This window comes from Rutidosis leptorrhynchoides, chromosome 3 (genome assembly GCF_046630445.1).
Source record: "Rutidosis leptorrhynchoides isolate AG116_Rl617_1_P2 chromosome 3, CSIRO_AGI_Rlap_v1, whole genome shotgun sequence".
Taxonomy (NCBI): Eukaryota; Viridiplantae; Streptophyta; class Magnoliopsida; order Asterales; family Asteraceae; genus Rutidosis; species Rutidosis leptorrhynchoides.
This window is the reverse complement of record NC_092335.1, coordinates 372120649-372127613: the sequence shown is the minus strand read 5'-3', so window position 1 is coordinate 372127613 and position 6965 is coordinate 372120649.

Below are 6965 nucleotides of genomic sequence, written 5' to 3'. Positions count from 1 at the left end.
CTAAGCGTTAGCTTACCCTCTCGTTGTTTACCTTTTTACAGGTATTGTGTTATGAAGCTAGCTAGTTGTTAGACTAGTTGCGTAAGTGCGCTTGGGCTCGATTGGGTAGCTTTTGGAGATGTGGACCCGGATTGGGGGTTTGGTAGATCCTTGGGATTATGCTCTTGGTATCGGGTTGGGTTATAGAGTCCTAACTCGTCTAAATGTATATTAGGTTGAACATGTATTTTGTAAGTAAAAGTGAAATTCGGGCCGATGTGGGCCCGGTGTCGTAAAACTTGTTTTATTATTGAAATGTGTTAGTTTTACTTAATATAAAATGTTGTGAAAAGTGTTTAGTCTAAAGGTGTCGGGAAGCAGGAAATCTTTTCGCGTGGAAATGGAATTTTGATCAGAACTGTCCAGGGCCTTGTGCGCGCCGCGCACAGGCAGTGGTGCGCGCCGCGCACCCTTCTGTTATAAAAAAAAAAATCTTTTGCTGTGTATTCGGTTGAATAACGGGTTGAGTCGTTACAAGATCTTGCAGTGCCCTCATTTGCAAGAAATCAGTAACAATTTAAATTATTAAAGGTGATTAGTGTAAAAAGATAATTAAATTTTACCAAAGTTTCCAAACATATTGTTGTTTGTGTTGAATGATAAATGGTGCACATCATTTGTTCATTCCGTCTGTTGTTACATCACACTTATTTTTCGTTTTGTCATCAAAATTAATAGTTTTTGCTGAACTTAATGCCAGTCTTTGAAAATGCGTTGTTTTACCCTGTTGTGTACATGAGATAAAATACATACAATACAAATATAAACATGCATGGTAATTTGAAATGGGACTTAATATCCCACTTTCAAATTACAAAAATGAAATATTAGTACAAAATAATAAAAATATTAAACATTACATTAAAGTATCAAAATGTTAAATGTTTAACATAAATAGATAAAAATAATAAAAGAGAAGACATCACCAATGGAACACTATTGATTTGGATAGGGGTTCCAGTTCATATCATCGTTTGGGTTCCATGGTTGGTGATAGGTGTTCTGATATGCTTGATTGGGGCCATACAGGTCAAAGGGTGGTCGCATGTCGGGCTGGTGTGGTGGATAGTAAGCAGGCCGAGTCGGGATGTAGTTATTTGATACCTGATATGATAGGTGGCTCATGATTTGGTGCTGATGAACTTGCCAGCTATCGTGTTGGCATCACCTGGAAGTCTCATACTCATTCGCGGCTTGCCACTGCTCATACCAACGATGCCTATCCTCATTAGTCATTTCTACCTCATCTATACGCTGGAAAACGTCAGTAGCACTATCCCTAATGACATCCCTAATGTCATCTGCTTCCTCCATCTCCTCATCCGAACCCCTCTCTACCTGTGGATGGCGGCCCTGATATTGTACTGCCTGATTGAGTCTCCTAGTCAATACCTTTGCACCTTGATAGACTTGCAAACCTAAAATCTCGTCATGTTCCCTACATACTATCATCGTGTAGTGACCCGAACTTTTCCATGTTTATATATATTAATTGAGATTGATATTTACATGATTAAATATTTCCAACATGTTAAGCAATCAAACTTGTTAAGACTTGATTAATTGAAATATGTTTCATATAGACAATTGACCACCCAAGTTGACCGGTGATTCACGAACGTTAAAACTTGTAAAAACTATATGATGACATATATATGGATATATATATATATAGTTAACATGATACTATGATAAGTAAACATATCATTAAGTATATTAACAATGAACTACATATGTAAAAACAAGACTACTAACTTAATGATTTTTAAACGAGACATATATGTAACGATTATCGTTGTAAAGACATTTAATGTATATATATCATATTAAGAGATATTCATACATGATAATATCATGATAATATAATAATTTAAAATCTCATTTGATATTATAAACATTGGGTTAACAACATTTAACAAGATCGTTAACCTAAAGGTTTCAAAACAACACTTACATGTAACGACTAACGATGACTTAACGACTCAGTTAAAATGTATATACATGTAGTGTTTTAATATGTATTTATACACTTTTTAAAGACTTCAATACACTCATCAAAATACTTCTACTTAACAAAAATGCTTACAATTACATCCTCGTTCAGTTTCATCAACAATTCTACTCGTATGCACCCGTATTCGTACTCGTACAATACACAGCTTTTAGATGTATGTACTATTGGTATATACACTCCAATGATCAGCTCTTAGCAGCCCATGTGAGTCACCTAACACATGTGGGAACCATCATTTGGTAACTAGCATGAAATATCTCATAAAATTACAAAAATATGAGTAATCATTCATGACTTATTTACATGAAAACAAAATTACATATCCTTTATATCTAATCCATGCACCAACGACCAAAAACACCTACAAACACTTTCATTCTTCAATTTTCTTCATCTAATTGATCTCTCTCAAGTTCTATCTTCAAGTTCTAAGTATTCTTCATATATTCTACAAGTTCTAGTTACATAAAATCAAGAATACTTTCAAGTTTGCTAGCTCACTTCCAATCTTGTAAGGTGATCATCCAACCTCAAGAAATCTTTGTTTCTTACAGTAGGTTATCATTCTAATACAAGTTAATAATCATATTCAAACTTTGGTTCAATTTCTATAACTATAACAATCTTATTTCAAGTGATGATCTTACTTGAACTTGTTTTCGTGTCATGATTCTGCTTCAAGAACTTCGAGCCATCCAAGGATCCATTGAAGCAAGATCCATTTTTCTCTTTTCCAGTAGGTTTATCCAAGGAACTTAAGGCAGTAATGATGTTCATAACATCATTCGATTCATATATATAAAGCTATCTTATTCGAAGGTTTAAACTTGTAATCACTAGAACATAGTTTAGTTAATTCTAAACTTGTTCGCAAACAAAAGTTAATCCTTCTAACTTGACTTTTAAAATCAACTAAACACATGTTCTATATCTATATGATATGCTAACTTAATGATTTAAAACCTGGAAACACGAAAAACACCGTAAAACCGGATTTACGCCGTCGTAGTAACACCGCGGGCTGTTTTGGGTTAGTTAATTAAAAACTATGATAAACTTTGATTTAAAAGTTGTTATTCTGAGAAAATTATTTTTTATTATGAACATGAAATTATATCCAAAAATTATGGTTAAACTCAAAGTGGAAGTATGTTTTCTAAAATGGTCATCTAGACGTCGTTCTTTCGACTGAAATGACTACCCTTACAAAAACGACTTGTAACTTATTTTTCCGACTATAAACCTGTACTTTTTCTGTTTAGATTCATAAAATAGAGTTCAATATGAAACCATAACAATTTGATTCACTCAAAACTGATTTAAAATGAAGAAGTTATGGGTAAAACAAGATTGGATAATTTTTCTCATTTTAGCTACGTGAAAATTGGTAACAAATCTATTCCAACCATAACTTAATCAACTTGTATTGTATATTATGTAATCTTGAGATACCATAGACACGTATAAAATGTTTCGACCTATCATGTCGACACATCTATATATATTTCGGAACAACCATAGACACTCTATATGTGAATATTGGAGTTAGCTATACAGGGTTGAGGTTGATTCCAAAATATATATAGTTTGAGTTGTGATCAATACTGAGATACGTATACACTGGGTCGTGGATTGATTCAAGATAATATTTATCGATTTATTTCTATACATCTAACTGTGGACAACTAGTTGTAGGTTACTAACGAGGACAGCTGACTTAATAAACTTAAAACATCAAAATATATTAAAAGTGTTGTAAATATATTTTGAACATACTTTGATATATATGTATATATTGTTATAGGTTCGTGAATCAACCAGTGGCCAAGTCTTACTTCCCGACGAAGTAAAAATCTGTGAAAGTGAGTTATAGTCCCACTTTTAAAATCTAATATTTTTGGGATGAGAATACATGCAGGTTTTATAAATGATTTACAAAATAGACACAAGTACGTGAAACTACATTCTATGGTTGAATTATCGAAATCGAATATGCCCCTTTTTATTAAGTCTGGTAATCTAAGAATTAGGGAACAGACACCCTAATTGACGCGAATCCTAAAGATAGATCTATTGGGCCTAACAAACCCCATCCAAAGTACCGGATGCTTTAGTACTTCGAAATTTATATCATATCCGAAGGGTGTCCCGGAATAATGGGGATATTCTTATATATGCATCTTGTTAATGTCGGTTACCAGGTGTTCACCATATGAATGATTTTTATCTCTATGTATGGGATGTGTATTGAAATATGAAATCTTGTGGTCTATTATTATGATTTGATATATATATAGGTTAAACCTATAACTCACCAACATTTTTGTTGACGTTTTAAGCATGTTTATTCTCAGGTGATTATTAAGAGCTTCCGCTGTCGCATACTTAAATAAGGACGAGATTTGGAGTCCATGCTTGTATGATATTGTGTAAAAACTGCATTCAAGAAACTTATTTTGTTGTAACATATTTGTATTGTAAACCATTATGTAATGGTCGTGTGTAAACAGGATATTTTAGATTATCATTATTTGATAATCTACGTAAAGCTTTTTTAAACCTTTATTGATGAAATAAAGGTTATGGTTTGTTTTAAAATGAATGCAGTCTTTGAAAAACGTCTCATATAGAGGTCAAAACCTCGCAACGAAATCAATTAATATGGAACGTTTTTAATCAATAAGAACGGGACATTTCAGTTGGTATCCGAGCGTTGGTCTTAGAGAACCAGAAAATTTGCATTAGTGTGTCTTATCGAGTTTGTTAGGATGCATTAGTGAGTCTGGACTTCGACCGTGTTTTCTTTAAAAATGATTGCTTAACATTTTTGTTGGAAACTATATATTTTTAACATATGAATATTATGTGATATATTAATCTCTTAACGTGTTTGATATTATGTGATAGATGTCTACCTCTAGAACAAGTCCCATTGACTCACTTAATAATAATGAAGAGTCAAATGTAAATTGGAATGATTCGTGGACTGATTCACAAGTTCCCGAAGAGGAACCGGAAGAAGAGTCGGAACCGGAAGAAGAATCGGAACCGGAAGAAGAATCAGAACCGGAAGAAGAAATAGAACCGGTGGGGGAAATAATAAAACGGTTAAGTAAAAGAGAATCCTCAACCAACCGACCAAGGTTAATTATGGTCAATGGTGTTTCCGCCAAGGAATCAAAATATTGGGAGGATTACCAATTCTCCGATGAATCGGATTCTGACGAGAATTCCGATGATGTTATAGAAATTACCCCAACTGAATTTAAAAAGGCAAAAGAAAATAATAAGGGAAAGGGCATAAAAATAGAGAAATCTAATTCCAACCCCGATGAACTTTATATGTATCGTCAACCCCCGAAGTCCTTAAGTTGTAACAATGACCCGAGAACCTCTAAACCACCAGGTTTTTCTAAACCAATGTGGACAACGACGGCTCGTATTAGGGGAACATCATATATCCCTAGAAACTTGGCAAAACGAACCAAAACCGAACAGGAAGAAACGAGCGAGTCGGAATAAGATAGTTGTATTTGTGTGGTGTAATATATGTAATATAGTGTGCTTATGCTTTATGATATATGTAAAAATTGCTTGTATTAATAAGTATTTTTTTTATGAATCTAACTCTTGTCTATTTTACAGTATAAAAACACAAAATGGATAGACAACCCAATATTTTAAGAGACCTACCCGGAGACATGATTGATGAAATCTTGTCTAGAGTCGGTCAGAATTCCTCGGCACAACTATTTAAGGCGAGATCAGTTTGTAAGACATTCGAAGAACGTTCCAAGAATGCCTTGGTTTATAAAAGGCTTTCGTTCGAAAGATGGGGGATATCACATTGGGAAATCCATAAGTTACGATGTGTTTACTTTGACGCATATATTGCGGGGAACCCAAATGCTATTTTACGCAATGGGTTAAGAAATTATTTTGACTCAATATATCCGAATATTGGACTTCGTGATTTAGAAAAAGCGGCTAACATGCAACATAAAGAAGCATGTTATGCTTACGGATTAGTAATGTTCGCTTCTCACCAAAGTGAGAACAAGAACATCGGCCTACAACTATTAAACAAAACGTTCCCACAAGTGACGAAGTCGGTAATTGGGGTAAGAAATGAGGTTTTTAGATTATTACGGGACTGTTGGACATTACGTAACCCTCGTCCCTTTGATGACGTTACAATACGCTGTCTTATCAACGGCCATAATGGTTATGTTCCACAAGACCAAGGTTGGGAAGTATTCCAAGTAAAACCAGAATGCATGACTTGTTTCTGGACGTATGAATTACGTGTCTTTATTGCCTTTGCTGAACGACTTGTGTACTAGCTAGAATTATCTTCACAACTATCTTGTATCAAAGTTATTGTGTGCTATATTTCATGCTTTATGTAAAATAAGCGGTATTGTAAGTTTGTAAAATATTGTATAAAAGTTTGAACGCGAAATATTATTATAATCAGTTTTTCATATAGAATTGTAGTAGTTGAATTGTATATTAGCTACTAAGTATGAACTTAACGGGTAGGTACTACCCGAATTTAAACTTATAAAACGCTAATATGAAGAAAAAGCTTTTATAAATGAGTTCATATTATGCTACGAAATACTATTAACTACTCTTAATATTCTGTATGATTAACTTGTTCCATTTGACTATTTTGAAGGAAATGGCACCGACTACTCGACACACCGTGAATATGAATGAAGAGGAATTCCGTACTTTTCTAGCTTCAAACATAGCCGCAGTACAGGCTGCGCTACATACCAACAATAACCTTGGATCTGGCAGTACAGGAAATCGTGTAGGATGCACCTACAAAGAATTCACTGCCTGCAAACCTTTGGAATTTGATGGAACCGAAGGACCGATCGGATTGAAACGGTAGACCGAGAAG